Source organism: Crocodylus siamensis, chromosome 4, assembly GCF_052110815.1.
Source record: "Crocodylus siamensis isolate JL-2025a chromosome 4, ASM5211081v1, whole genome shotgun sequence".
Lineage (NCBI taxonomy): Eukaryota > Metazoa > Chordata > Crocodylia > Crocodylidae > Crocodylus > Crocodylus siamensis.
The window spans coordinates 33736224-33752809 of NC_143398.1; positions in this window are offsets into that span (position 1 = coordinate 33736224).

Sequence of the window (16586 nt, forward strand, 5' to 3'; positions counted from 1 at the left end):
TCCATGCCTTCCTGGACTGCCTGTAGCTGCAGCTGATCTTTGCTGCCCTCAGCACCCTCCTTTGCGCACTGGACTTGGACTTCTCTGAGACTATCTACCTCTGAAACTACCTGAAACTCTTCTCTATCCTGCACTGAGTGGCCAAGGGCCAGGCCAAGGTGGTAACTCTGAAAAGTCGCAAAAGTCAGCTTGCAGAGGCAGGGACTGATGACACATCTTGACTTTTCTGCTTCTTGGTCTGGGCACGGCACATGTCACATTTGAATTTAGACACTTCACCTTGCAACAAAATGCTGATCAGTTTGTGCCATTATGGGGCAACAAAGGAGCACTCTGTGACATGGAAAATGGACAGCTGTTCCTACTTCTGTAACTCCCTGAGAGGCCTGGGGGAGAGTGCTTCAATCTTCAGTGACATGGAGTTTTTCTGGTTTTCCTTTTTGCTGACAAATGTTTCATGCTTGACCCTGAGATCTCATATCTTGTACTTTCACCACTTGTTTTTTTAAAATCTGTATAATAAAGTTTTTAAAAGTAAAAGAAAGGCATCTCTCTGTCTCTCAGTTTGTGTTATGCTGGGCCATAAGGGGGCACTATGCAAGGTGGAAGATAGACAGCTGATCCTAAATGTGTAATACTATGGAAGTATTGTAGGAGAGTGGGATTCAATTTCTGATTATACAGTGATTTTGTTGGTGGCAACTTTTTCGTGCTCTACCTTGGGAAGACTACAAATTCTTGCACTGATTACTTCTTTTTTTTAATATTTTTATAACAAAGCTTTTAAAAGGTAAAAAAAAACCAAGGTCTCTCTCTGTCTCTTTGTATACACAAACACACAAATATATATATGGTGTGGGAAATATAATCCTTGCTGCCGTAATGTAATGGTGTTCCTTCAATTATACTTTAAAGTTTGTATGTAAAGTGAATCATGTGAATAGTTCAAAATCTTAGGAAAATGTATAAGGATAAATGCAGAGTGCTTGACCAGGGGAGAAATAACCAATGACATAAATATAAGTTAGGAGGAGATGTCCTGGCCAGCATGATGGCTAAAAGGGACTTCAGAGTTATGGTTGATCATAGGATGAACATCAGCTGCCAGTACAATCCTGTAGTTAGCTCTAATAGCATACTGTGATGCTGATGCATCAGCTGATGTATTGCGAGCAGGGCTAAGGAAGTGATACTTCCTTTCTGCTCAATCCTGGTGTGATCCCAACTGGAGTACTGTGTCCAGTTCTGGAAACCACACTTCAAAAAAGATGTGAATAATCTTGAAAGGGTGCAGAGAAAGGCCAGAAGAATGATTAAGGGCCTGGAGGACTAACCTTGTGAGGAAAGGCTAAGGGATCTGGGACAGTTCAGCCTGGGGAAGAGAAGACTGAGGGGGACTTGGGGATCATCTATAAATAAGTAAGGAGTGAATATTGGGAGCTGGGAGAAAAACTGTTCATTAGAGCACCCCAGGGGAGCATGAGGGGCAATGCCCATGAACTGTTAGAGAATAGTTTCAGATTGGATGTAAAGAAGAACTTCTTTATGGTAAGGATGATCAAAATCTGGAATAGACTTCCAAGGTTGGGGTACTGCATCACCTTCTTGGAAAGGTTTCAAGAGGAGACTGGACAGACATCCTGCTGGGATCATTTGATCTCAGCAGTATTTCTGCCCAGAGCAGGGGGGTTGGACTCAATAATTGTTCAAGATCCCTTCCAGCCCTTAATTTCTATGATTTTATGATCTTCTTTACTGTTGAAACAGTAAGTTGAATAGGCTGCCCAGGGAAGTTCCTTTGCTGGAACTTTAAAAAGGAACATTTGACAACAATATTTGATAAATAGCATTCCTACATTTATTCAGGGGGTTAACCACATGACCTCTCAGGACTTTTCCAACCTTGTGACTCCATGATTCTGTACAATCATATATGGGAGTGGTGTGGTTAGTAGCATTTTCAGCTGCCTTGGATTCTCCATTACAAATGACCAAGTACTCCTTGACTGGAGAATGGATTTTTGGCACAAGCCTAGAAAGTACTAAAGCATACACTATGTTGCATCTCCCAGAAACAGTCCTTCTAGCCCCACTGCTTTAGACTGGACAGTGAGTGTAAATCAAATAGTCTTCATTCACTGTCAGTTCGCTGGCCAAACCAACTGCCAAAGTGAAAACATGCCAGGGTATACAAATCCAATCTTATCCTGAAAACATACCTCTTTATACATATTGGGTGTGTCTATACAAGACACCAGAAGCACAATAAACTAATTATACTGTGCCTTAGTGTGTCATGGTAAAAGCTATGCTAATGAGCTAATGCACAGTAGAATGAATCTATGTCCTATGTCCTGCCCTTCCCAAAAGCAGAAACAACAAACAGGAAAAAAAGAAAACTAATAACAAAAGCTATCTACAACTCCCATGATCCTCTAATTACTAAAAACATGCCTGGTGCTACTGTGCATTAGTGCCATTTACAGCACATTTAGTAGTTGTTCTTACAAGTACTAAACTTAACATGCTGTAATTATGGCACATTAATGAATGTGTAGACATGCCCACATTGTGTTCTTTGAACCATTTGATCTTAGCCTAACACAGGTATGTGTTATTTTTTTCTCTTGCATTTCTACAGTCCTTCAGTATTTCATCATTTTCCAAGTCAACCAGGAAGATACTCAATACAGTGCATATACATTAAAGAGTTTTCCAGTATATAAGACTTTCAGGCAGCTCCTACTTGTGCTAGATTTTTCACTTCAGTTTTGTTTCTATTTCTGGGTGACCATCAAACAAGACCTAGTTTGGCAGCCCTCAAGGAATTAACCCTTTTCTACCATCCTGAGGAAACCTTTGAATCAGCCAACGGTGCTAAACTGTGCTTTAAGTCCAATATATTTTACAGTAGTTCTAATAAGAAAATCTTAAAAATATGCCATCCCATCAGAATTGAGGCATACATATTGCCACAAAAATGGTATTGGAAAAATGTGTATTTGTTTAATGGTCTGAGGAGATTTGGAGAAAGGAGCAAGTCAGAAACTATAGCTAAGTTGTTAGGGAAACGGCACTGGTATGTGATTGCACCCATTGGGCCTCGATCATTTGGTCCCATGCCACTCAGCTCTGGATATGTAGGGCGATTCTTCGCTCCATCCCTACGGTCTCAGGGTATCGATGTCTCTCCCCAGGCAGTCTTACCTCCACTCCTGCCTGCCGTGACTTTAATGACTCTCTCAGTGGTGGGGGTCTGGCCAGTGGGGTTCGTCTATCCAAGGCCTTAGGGCAGTGGTCTTCTGTGAGGCTCCAACCTCCCCTGTACCTCGCCCTGAACCCAGCCACGACGGAGTGCCAATGTTCCTTTGCAGCCTACCTTCCCGTTACAGGATCCTATCCCAGGTCTCGCTCAAGTCCTAAGCTACCCGTTATGGGCCTTCATGCCCGTCTAGGTCCTCTATCTAGCAGAACCTTCCTTATTGCCAGGAGAGCCCCCGGCTTTCTGTTGTCCTATGTCCTGCCCTTCCCAAAAGCAGAAACAGCAAACAGGAAAAAAAAGGAAACTAATAACAAAAGCTAACTACAACTCCCATGATCCTCTAATTACTACCATCAGGCAGCTTAGTAATATCATGTCCAAATCGTGATCCCACCACAGGCTATTCCCTCAGTGCCATCTTCTTCCCCTTGTCCTTCTCTCCTAGTGCAAAATACATTAAACAGACCCTCGACGTCCCTTCTGGCTCAGACTATTGATTTTTCTCTGAAGGGCTATCTCGGGTCCTCAATTCTATTCTTGGCAGCCTCAGTTGTTATCGTAGCCATTCGCCTCACACTTGGGAAGATCCCAGGGGCTGGGCTATATCTGTGAGGATCCCACTTGATTCGGTGCCTTGTGTCCCTTGGATCCCTCTTTTCTCCAGGGTTCTCCTCCCCAGGGTGCCTTACTCATCCATCTGGTATCTGAAGCTTCTTCCCGGGGTCCTATTTTGACATGCAACCTGGCCACCTCCTTTTCCCCTGGTCTGGCAATGCTGTCTCTCTCTTGAGGATCTCTGGGGCAACCTCCTGCCCTGTGGGAGATGTTCTTGCCTGCTCCCTCCTCTGAGAGGGGGCCTGAGGATCCTTCCCCTGCACTCCTTCTTAGACTCCTCTCCCCTTCTGCCTCACTGGTCACCTTTCTTATTTCTTCATGCTGGCTCTTCTCCCTCCTCTTCCCAGCTGGCCGCACTTTTAAAAAGATGCGGCTAACAAGCTGCACGGGTCATAGAATCATAGAATCATAGAATCATAGAAGTAGGTTCAGAAGGGACCTTGTAGATCTTCAAGTCTGACCCCCGGCCTGGGCAGGAGAAAAGACTGGACTCAAATGAGTCCAGCCAAGTAGTCATCAAGCCTCTTCTTAAAGATCCTGAGGGTAGGAGCCAGCACCACTTCCTTAGGAAGTTGGTTCCAGCTCCGAGCCACTCTAACTGTGAAGTAGTTCTTGCAGATGTCTAATCTAAATCTACTCTCTAATAATTTGTGTCCATTGTTCCTTGTCATGCCAGGGGGCAGTAGGGGAAACAGTGTCTCCCCTAAACCCTTCTGGTCCCCCCTAGTGAGTTTATAGACAGTCACCAGGTCCCCCCTCAGCCTTCTCTTGTGAAGGCTGAACAGGTTTAGGTCCCGCAATCTTTCAATGTAGGATCTGCCCTGTAGTCCCCGGATCATGTGGGTGGCCCTCCTCTGGGCCCTTTCAATGTTGTCCACATCCCTCCTGAAATGGGGCGCACAGAACTGGATGCAGTACTCCAGCTGTGGCCTGCCCAGCATCGCATAGAGGGGGAGGATCACCTCCCTGGCTCTACTTAAGATGCACCTGTGGATGCATGACAAGGTCCGGTTAGCCCTGCCAACTGTGACCTCGCGTTGTTGGCCCATGTTCATCTTGGAGTCAATAACGACTCCAAGATCCTTTCTGCCTCTGTGCTCTCAAGAAGGGAGTTTCCCATTCTATAAATGTGCTGCTGGTTTCTACTGCCTAAGTGCAGCACCCTGCAATTACAGTATTGAAACACATCCTGTTTATGTCAGGATAACTACTCCTGTAACCTATCCAGATCTAGCTGCAATCTTTCCCTCCCTACTAGCGTGCTCACCTCACCCCAAATTTGGGTATCATCAGCGAATTTAAACAGGTTGCATTTCACCCCGTCGTCCAAATCACTGATGAAGAAATTGAACAGCACAGGCCCCAGGACCAAGCCCTGGGGGACTCCGCTGCCCACTTCCCCCCAGGTTGAATATGACCCGTCCACCACCACCCTCTGAGTACAACCCTTGAGCCAATCTGCAATCCATCTGACTGTGTAGGCATCAATGCCACAGTCACCTAGTTTTTTAATGAGGATGGGGTGGGAGATGGTGTCAAAGGCCTTGCTGAAGTCTAGAAAGACTACATCCACGGCGACACCTGCATCCATTGCCTTTGTGACCTGATCATAAAAGGTAATCAGGTTGTTCTGACACGACCTGCCCCTAATGAAACCGTGCTGGTTGCCCTTGAGCATCATCCCTGAAGCCGGCCCATCACAGATGTGCTCCTTGAGGATCTTCTCAAAGAGTTTCCCAAGGATTGAGGTAAGACTGATGGGCCTATAGTTGCCTTGGTCCTCTCTCTTCCCGTTTTTGAAGATGGGGACCATGTTAGCTATCTTCTAGTCATCTGGCACCTGGCCCGAGCACCACGAGCACTTGTAAAGCCGTGCCAAGGGCCCTGCAATAACCCCAGCTAGCTCCCTCAACACCCTGGGGTGGAGAGCATCTGGACCCACTGACTTGAACACGTCCAGCCCCTCCAGAAGCTCTCTAACCCGGTCCTCCCCAACCTGCCGCTGTCGCTTCCAGTCCCGCCATGGTTCCTGCTGCAGGTAAGGAGTTTTCATTTGTTTTTTCCTTCGTTATGTCTCCTCTGGGGTGAGCTGGTCCTCAGGGACCCTCCTTGACCCTTCAGGGTCCATCTCTTGTATTTTCCCTGAGACAGTGATACCTCCAGTTGTGAATCCTGGTTCAGCATCTATGCTAGTACTCTAAGAGCTCAACTACTGAGCTAACTACTCAAATATATAGTGAAACATGAAGACATGCTCCAGTCCCAGGAAAAAGGAAAACAGATTTCCAAATGTTGAAAATTGATGCAAAACAGAATTCTCATTCTTTGATAAACTGTACCTAAGTGCTTTTCTGGATAGGAGCCCAAGAGAGGATCTGAGCAATGCGAATAAATTCCAGGTATCTCTTGCTTTTTCTGTTCTATTTTTGGTATTATCATGCTCACAAAAAATCCAGTCAAATTTATGGTGAATATTATAGAAAAAGATAAAGTAGCAATATATATTACTATGGTATTATATCAAAATGAGATTTTGTTTTATTGGTTCAATTAAAATCATAATAGGGGTAGTAAAATATGTGTGCTAATCTGATGTTCATATGTGTGTAGAATTCAAATATTATGTTATAACTTTCAGTTTTTAACTATTTGCCAGTAGTGGAAAGGGATTCTTTAGATATTTTCCCAGAAGACAACAAAGGATTCAAGTTGTATTGCGTAGCCAGAAAAGATGCCCCTTCTGGTTTTGGCAGCCCCAAACTTGCTTTCCCTGCTTGATTTCATTCATATTTTTCATTTAAAATGCATCTTACCTATTAATTTATGTTAATTTCTGGCTCTATTATAAAAAATAAGATTAGTGTGCACTCATTTAATATTAGAAAATCTGGAATATTAAAAAGCGTATTTGCAACCTGATCTAATCGTTCAGCACAACTTTGAAATGATCAAAGTCTGTCTTTGAAATGATCATCCAATGTAATCAGACTGTGACACAAAAAGAGATAAATAGTTAGTACAATTTAAAGTTTTAGAGCTGAGCTGTTCAGGGTGTAGCCTGCAAGGTTCTTTGATGTATCCCTCAAAGGGTATAACTTCAGTAATTTTCAGGCATATTAGAATAGACTTTGTTGTCTGTTTTTTTTGTTTGTTTATTGCACTAGGCATGGCCTTTGACCTCTTTAAGATAAAATCAGCATTGGTGATGCAATTTTGTCAGATTCATTCTTAATTTATTATATCTTATCAGCAGGTTTATAGGGGAAATACGATCATTCACAGATTGTATGTAGGGAGTTCAAACGAGAAAAAAAGGGAAAAGTATTAGCTTTTAGAAAATTAAGGGAAAATCAGCAAACTGACACTTCTCTCCTGTTCTGTTTCTCAAGATTAGATATGTTGGTTTCTAGGTGGAGCAATGTCTGTTCCACATGCCTGAAAGATTATAACAGTTCTAACTATTTTGTATGCTGATGAGAATTCACACCTTCAAATATATAGGTCAATATTTTCTAACAGAGGTATCTAAAGTTAGATACCTAAATTTATTTTTGAGGCTCCATAACAAGTGGCCTCATTTTCAGAAACATATTCTACATTACCCATTCTACCCACATTTTATCTGTTCTGGCAAACACTGGCAAGAGGGGAAAGAACCCCCACCCCCAGGAATAATAGGTGAATAATGAAAGATGACACATTTTCAAAAGGTGTCTTTTTGATGCGATGATTTAATAATAACCAAAAAGAGAATACTTAGCACTTACATGGCACTTTTCATATGTAAAGGTGTTTTACCAGAATGAAGTTATTAATTTGTCCTTTTCACTATGAATGATTTCTAAAATTACAAAGATTGGAAGCTTCCCAGGTCCTGTTCATTCTCATTAATTTCAGAGAGAAAATGACTGGCCGTTTGCTTTATAAGAAAAGTTATCATTCATTTATCAATGATACGCTCAGAATGGATAGGGAGTCATTTGGATAAAATTAAGTATTTGGGCTGTGGCATTTTTGGTTAAATAAATACATACCTGATTGCTTTTAGGTTGTGATTGTCAAATTTCTTTGATACAAAAGGAAAACCCATATAACAATTTGCATGTTTATAATTTCTTTACCTTGTGGGGAAAGGCAGTCAATCATATTTGCTGCATGTAGAAAGCAACATATTTCTTCTCTTTCCAGGGGTCAAGGAAAGTGTTTGGGTAGGGGAAAGAGGAGCTACTATTTACATAGGAGGGGAAGGAAGCAGAAACAATAGACAGGACCCTCAGTCCCATGTCTGTCTATTCCCTCCTCCACCATACTTCTCTTCCTCCTTCTTGTGCAACTTCAGGCTCGAAGAAGTGATGATATGTCAGGAACTCCCTGCTGCAGCTTCTGCTCCCTTCCCCCAACCTTTTTCCAGGCTTAGCAGAAGAGGAGAGGTGCATTCCCCTGCTGAAGGTACTCCAAGGACTTGAATGGGAATTAGGAGGAGACAAAGAACCATTATAACTGCCATTCAGGCCTGTCAGGAGAAGAAAAAGAAGCCTCCTCCCAACTACTTCTGTTCCAGGCTTGATGTTTGTATGAGAACTTCCAAAACTGTAGAATATTCAAGGATGCCCTGAGGGGCAAGAAGTGAAGGCTGGGATGAAAGCATGCAGAATCAATGAAAAGTAATAAGGCAAAGTTGTTTGCACAACTCTAGTAAAAGTGCAAAATTAACAGAGATGGGAAGACAAGCCTAAACAGGGACAGCAGGTAAGGGGATGATGGACCAGAGACAGTGATACTCAATACTTCAGTGTGTAAGCCACATGAGATGATGAGTGCCAGAGAACTCAATGAATATGTGCTACACAGCCGAAGAGGAGAGTGGTCAACCCCCTCTCCTCATATCCATCCTGGATTCACCCATAGTTTTAACTGGCTGATGGAACTTGGGGTGCACTGCTTTATCTCGTTTGGATAGGAAGACAAATAATTGGCACATATCTTTTTGAATTAGTAGCAATCAAGGTGTTTTATATACATATTTGTGTACAGCATTTAAAATCTGTTCCTTTGTCAAAAATATGGTAGGGTTGTAGTAAAAAAGAACTGAGGAAGCTGCTGACAAGAATGTCTCAACAAATTCACTGGAACAATCAGAAAATTATTATTCAGTCTTCATTTTCTATTTATGGAATAAAAATAAATAAAATATTTCTCTACTATATTTCGTGAAAAAGGCATATTGTTATTTTTATCCTCCCCTATAGAAATCTCTGGTCACCAGAAGAAATATTAGATGTCCAAACCACTTCAGATTCAGCTGTCTTTCAACCTGCACATATAACTAGTTTGTCAGAGTTAGGTCTAGATTCTGCAATCTTCTGCTGCCTTGTGCATTGAGCTATACAGATGTAGAATTGTGCATTCTGACCCAGAAAGATCTTTGTGTTCACTTTGTGCGCATATAAATGGCTACACAAGATGCAACGTGATAGAAAATCTGGTCAATTCATGTTAACTGCATTTATCACATGTTAGTTGCTGTTGTATCTCAGATGCCTAGTTTTAAAAGTATCTCAGACTTTTCTCAGTTATATTATTCCTTCAGCCACATTTCATACCATCATTAAAATTATTTCCCAAAGTAATTCCTCAGGAAAATGATACCTCTGGGAATGCTAGTTTGCCAAGGGATGAATAAGCGTTTCTGGCACTGAAATAGCATTGCATTTCTTGCCAGTTTTACTGAATCACTTTAACTGATAAAGCACTTTGGTGTTATCAAATGTAGTGGTCAGCAGAGATGAGCCTATTTGAATGTGCATGCAGTTGCTAATCTCTTCACATTTTCCCAAATAAATTTGTTTCACTGGCCGAGAAGGTTGGGATTTTTAATCAATTAAACACTAATTCCCGGGTTTCTGATTTCTGAGTTTCAATAATCAGAGTATCTGGGGGTCAACATCAGTATCAATCAGAGCAGTCTCATGGCTCCTCTAAACTATATTGGCTGGTAAATGACCATAATATGTTGATGTACTAACCACAGATGGTTACAATACAGCAGAACTTCTGCAAGGCCTATTCTCTATCAGAACATGCCTTTGACATGCCTTTTATTCCTTATGGAACTTGGAATAAGTTTGATACTACTTCAGCCTGAAAAATTTGAAGTAATAGTGAAGAAGTTGAAGAAGTATATTCTGCACTGGTCTGGACCTGCAGGGAGAGAACCAGGAAAGCCAAGGCTGGGACAGAACTCAAACTAGCTACAAGTATCAAGGACAATAAAAAGACCTTTTTTAGATAAGTGGTGAGCCAGAAGCAAAGCAAAGGCAACGTTGGACCCCTGCTAAAGCAGATGGGACAACTGACAACCAATGCCCAGGAAAAAGACAACTTGATAAATTGGTACTTTGCATCGGTTTTTCACCAGTCCCAAGGGACATGCCTGAGAATTATGGGACAGGAAGGCCTAGGTGAGGGAGATTCCTTACCCTGCATCAATGCTGACCTTGTGAAGAAACAACTTGAGAGACTGGATACCTTCAAGTCAGCCAGCCCTAACAGTTTACACCCCAGGGTACACAAGGATCTGGCAAGTATCATAGCTCAGCCCCTGGCACAGATATTTGAGAACTCCTGGTGCTTTGGTGAAGTGCCCGAAGACTGGAAGAAGGCCAATGTGGTGCCTATCTTCAAGAAAGGGAGGAAAGTGGATCAGGCAAACTACAGACCCATCAGCCTGACCTCTATCCTGAGGAAGGTCTTAGAAAAGATTATCAAAGAGACTATTCTTAATACACTGGCCAATGGCAACATCCTGAGGGATAGCCAGCATGGGTTTGTTGCAAGTAGGTCTTGCTTTACCAATCTTATTTCCTTTTATGACCAGGTGACCTGGAGAAGGGAGAGGAGATCGGTGTCATATATCTTGACTTTTAAAAAGCTTTCAATCTGGTATCCCATGATCACCTCTTAGCAAAACTGGCTAACTGGGGCCTCAGCTTCACCATGTTCCACTGGCTGGGGAATTGGCTCCGTGGTCAGACCCAGAGGGTGGTGGTTGACAGATGTCAATCATCATAGTGCACTGTGACCTGTGGGTTCCCTCAAGGCTCTATCTTTGGGCATATAATATTCAACATCTTCATTACTGATGCAGACATTGGTGTCAGAAGCAGACTGTCCAAGTTTGCCGACGACACCAAACTTTGAGATAAAGCATCCACACCTGAGGACAGGAGCGTTATCCAGACTGCCCTTCACAAGCTCTGGAAATTGGCAGATGAGAACCTGATGGTGTTTAACACCAAAAAATATAAGGTTCTCCACCTTGGGAGGAAAAACCTGCAGCATGCTTATAGGCTCGGCAGTGCTACACTGGCTAGCACTACAGACAAAAGGGACTTGGGGGTCACAATTGACCACAAGATGAACATGAGCCATCAATGCGACGCTGCTGTTAGTCAAGTGAGCAAAACATTGGCTTGCATCCATAGATGCTTCTCAAGCAAATCCCAGGATGTCATTCTTCCACTGTACTCATCCTTGGTGAGGCCGCAGCTGGAGTAAAGAGTCCAGTGTTGGGCTCCACAATTCAAAAAGGATGCGGAGTAGCTTGAGAGAGTGCAGGAGAGCCATGTGCATGATCAGAGATCAGGAAAACAGACCTTATGATGAGTGGCTGAGAGCTAAGGGACTCTTCAGCCTGGAAAGGCGCAGGCTCAGGGGTGATGTGATAGCTGCCTATAAGTTCATAAGGGGTGCTCACCAGGATCTGGGGAAACATTTGTTTACAAGAGCATCCCAAGGGATGGCAAGGTCGAATGGTCACAAACTCTTCCAGGACCATTTCAGGATGGACATAAGGAAGAATTTCTTCACTGTCCAAGCCCCCAAGGTTTGGAATAGACTCCCACCGGAGGTGGTTCAAGCACCTACTTTGAACACCTTCAAGAGAAATTTGGATGTTTTCTTGCTGGGAGCCTATGACCCCTGCTGACTTCCTGTCCCTGGGGCAGGGGCCTGGATTCTTCCTAGGTCCTAATGTCTATGGAATCTATCCCAACTATGCAGTTTTTTTCCAACAAAACATATCACCCAAAGAAATCCTTGCCTCTCTTAATTTCTGTACCATCACAGTTACATTACTCTAATGCTACCTTTCACTTTAGCAGACAGAAACTTATTCCTTTTTGATCTGTCTTTGCATGCCAGCCTGATTGTGACTTTTAATGAGTATTAAGTAAGTGGGAGATGTACAAGAAGTGTTAAATATAACAATGATAATGGATGTTATATTGAAATGGGAGAAAGATATGAAATCATGTTACCATAGATTCGTATAGCACAGGTGGCAGAGTTACTAATCAGTTACAAATGGCAGAAATACTTGCAGACTGATTGATGCTATCATGCTGTAATATACCAGGTATTCTTCATATTATAATACTTCCCTTCCATTATATTATGTTTGCACCCTTTTTAAAAGCATGCCATAGCATGTACACGTTTGAATTTTAAGACCCTAGCATTTCATCAAACAATTCCTCCATCAGTTTCAATGCTTCTGGCTGAGCTATACCATTTCCTTTAGAAAGCCAGTTACTTTTCATTTAAAGATTTTAAATGGTCAAGAATTTGATATATCTGTAGGTAATTTATTCCAGTAGTTAATTATCCCAGACTGTTAAAATTTTGTACCTTATTTGCTCCTTAGAATTTGTCTGGTGTTTCCAGCCACTGGAAGGTATGTCTCTGTCAGGTTGATTAAAGATCCTTTTACTATTAGAGATCTCCTCTATGTAGATATTATAACCTACCATCGAGTCAGCTCTTAACTTCACTTTGATAAACTAAATATCTAGTTCCTTTAGTCTTTCAGAGTAGGGCAGATTTTACACTGCTTTAAACATTAAATTGAAATATGTAAATATATCTAAATAAGCCTGAACTTTGTATACTTAAGGTAACCAATATAAGCTCTTATCCATGAAAATGTACAACTATTTTCTTTAGCGTGCAATACTCAAGTTTTCATTCTGAAAGAGTTTGTACATAGGCCCCAGCAATCACAGGTAACCATATAATAGGCTTTAAGTCCAAAAGAATCCACAAGAGTATCTGTTCCTGATTCCCTATGCACAAAAAGTAACAAAACACCCGTTAACACTCTGTAACAGGGTATCATTGCACATTACCCTTAGGCTATAATAAGAGCTCTTAATATAGGATTCCCCACACATTCAAGCATGAAAAACTATTGTTAAGTGCCCTCCAGGCATCTTAAACTTACACAGTGTTGGATGAGGTTTATCTCTGACCTTTGTTACCCAGCTTGTTTTATAGTAATGAGTGACTGCTCTGTGGAGATAAAACAACCTGTTTTCAGCCCTCCAGCATCCCAGAATGCACACTGCCAATGCCCCACCTCCTGCTCTGTGAGGACAAACTTTCCACCCACAAACTCTATTGCCCAAGGATTGGTACTGGCATGAAGCCAACTGCCCCTCCCACCTCCAGAGACTGTAGTCCCATGCAAGTAGAAGATGCAGTCAGCCATGCAAATAGCCAGCTATTACCTACCTAACTTCCTGAACCACAGGCAACCAGAGTCAGAGAGTAAGCCAAAGGAAAAAACTTTTCTCCACTGTTGCCAGCCCTACAGGGCAACATGACCCCCGCCAATTGGTTCCCCAAACCCCCTCCCAACACTATTCAAATTCATTTAACACATGAGACTTTGCTCGTTTTTATTTTATTCTTTAATTCTTTTCTATTTCTTTAGGGTTTAATTTTTCAATTTTACTTCAGTGTCTGACTCCTTTCATTTTACCACAGCCAGTATCCACCCATGCCTGCCAGCTGCATGATCCTACCCACACAACCCACCACTCCTGCCTCACCCCCACTTAGACTAGGTATCATGTTCCACCAAGTCACACGTGTGCAGTTCGGAGATGGCATTAAGTCTCAACATGCGACTCCACAAAGCTCATTCTAACATTGACAGTACTTAACATTCCTTGGCACTTAGCAGAGCCTAAAGATAATGCAACAAAAGCTTTACTAAGTGCTTTAGCACACAAAAACAAAGACCTCAAAATCTAAAATATGTTGGAGGAAGAGGCCACATATAGCCATCTGATGGCAGGGATTTTTTTAGGTAAAATATTCCTTAATGTTTATGAGAAGTAAATCATGTCCCATGTGCTATTGAGGAAGACAAGCAAACCCTATTGACACTTGTCTTGGGGAAAAAATGCTTCCTGTCCCTAAATCTGGTGATCAGTTTGAACCTGAACACACAAATTGTCACCAGCCAGGTATCTAAGAACATCCCAGTACCAAGAAGTATACTAGCTTACCTTGCAAAATTTCTCATCTGTCAGTGTGGCCAATCATTAATGCTTGAGAGGAAGGAATAATAATAATAATAATAATCTGAATAGTATGCAAATGCTTGGAAATTTTACATAAAAAAAAAGAACTATTAGCTCAGGTTTGAGCCTTGTATTTATAGCCCTATCATTTAGAAATAGTTCTGTTTTGGAAATTAAAGGATTATATCATGTTCTGAATTATAAATGATGCCATAGTATTATTAAATATTAGCTTGAAATCCAAAAGTAAATGATGCAAAAACTCATTTGTGGTTTTCAGTACTGTCCCATTATTTCTCATGCAATTTTACCCCCTTAAAAGCAACATGTTCTATGAAAACTGGTAACCTTCCACTTGCATCCAGATAAAATCAAATAGTTGACCCTCCATTCTTTAGAAATTGAGTGATGGGTAAATTCTTGTTAAAATTATAAGCCTTATAGCCTGAAGCCAAAAGGAAATGTTTTTGTCAATAGGTTTCCAATACAGGTTTGTTGCAATCTGCTCTCCATCCAAAATAATACTGAAGAATTTCAGGAAAAGAGCAATAAACAGAGAATTTCAAATCTGGATTAAATGTATTAGCCCCTTAAGTATCACCATACCTTTCTGCCTTTTAAGGTTGTTCCTTTAAAAGTGGGAATGGCATATTTTAGTTTTATTGTCTTTTTCTTGATTCATTACTTCCTTGCATTGGCATTTATACATGGATACAAAGTGAGCGCAATTTGCCAGAATCACTGAATGGTAGATTTCTCAGTTCACTTAATATAAATGCAAATGGCTACATACGGCATATCCAGACAAGCATGCATGTGTGGCTTGTGGTGCTGCAGACCATATGTGCTGCACATGCAGGTATTTGCCACACTGCTAATTTGCAGTGGGTGGGTTTTTTGCCCCAATGTAAAAAAAAAACCTGCGACAGGAAACATGGGGAAGGGTGGGGGCACATGTAGTAGAACTGTGAGCCACCCAAAACCAGAGCCCGGCCAGCCAAAACCACACTCTGGCTTCTGGCCAGGCTCTGCATGCCTGGATCACTGAGGCTGGAGCCTGGGGAGGCCCCCAGAACTTCAGGTACTGGCCCCAGTCTCCCCTATTCCACCCTGCAAAATTTGCAAACACCAGAACACATATGAAGGGGCATTCCCCTGAGACAACTAACACAAATATGTGCTGCTGCTAGTTGTCTCCAGGGAACACACGTTTCTGCTCATGGCGATGTGCCCATAATGTGTACAGACAAGATTATTTACCATATCCTAGGTACAGACATTCAAAAAGTTCGAAGCAGAATCAACCTAAGTTCTGCAGTTTTCTGTAAGTGGCATAGTATAGATTGGTAGTGAATAGAACATGCATTTGCCCTTGGGGGGCGGGGGGCAGGGACTGCAAATCTTAGACTGGTTTCTGCTATTTTTAAATCAGTTTATGTGTGCCAGACTTCTGTTCTGTTATAAGTATATACCAATTTCCAACCACTTATACTGGTAAAAGTGTATTGTCTGTACATGGGCGATGGGTGCAGACTAACATGTTTGCACTCCTGTTATCAGCTGACATAACTCTTGGATTACCCCAGGTTCATCCAGTCAGTCAGTTCATGATTGAACTCAGGGGTCAGTTGGGCTCTCCTGGCATTAGGTAGCACCGTTTCTCAATTAGCCTAGTCCCCAACAAATCCTGCTTGAAATTAACTCCTTCCTCACAGAGAAGTCCCTTCTTCACATCTCCCTGCTTCCTTCCCTTCTCCAGGTAATCAGTACAGTGCATACTCACTCACTACTTGGATCCTTGCTGAACTCCACAGGATGCTCCCACAGCCAGTCTCACCTCTGGTAAATCTGGTCCCCTCTGTGTTGCCCATAATACCATCTCAGCTAGTTCAGGTAATCACTGCACCTCCATGCAGCTGCACAGGCTCTCACTGCTGCCAGTCTCCCCTTCTGGGGGAAGATACCTGCCCAACATGGTCTTTAATTCTCCAGACCATTGACCAGACCTATCGTGGGACTTCTGGTCTGCCGCTTTCCCCTGCCACAGTGGATGCTTATAATTACTGTTCTGGGCTTCATGGTCCTTATAGATTTATGTTTGATCATGCAGAATATCACCCCCGCCCCCCATGGTATTACTTTTTTGTTCTTTTTGGTAGGACCAAATTGCTGCCCTGTCACAATTTAAATACGATTTCCTACAAAATGCAGCCAATAGAAATTTTCCTAAACCCAAATCCAAATTAAAATGTGTATGCAAGTGAACACTTGACTTCCAAGGATTTAAATCTACCCTGCTTTCTCCAAGTGTTTAAGTTTAGATTTTAATATTTATAAACCAT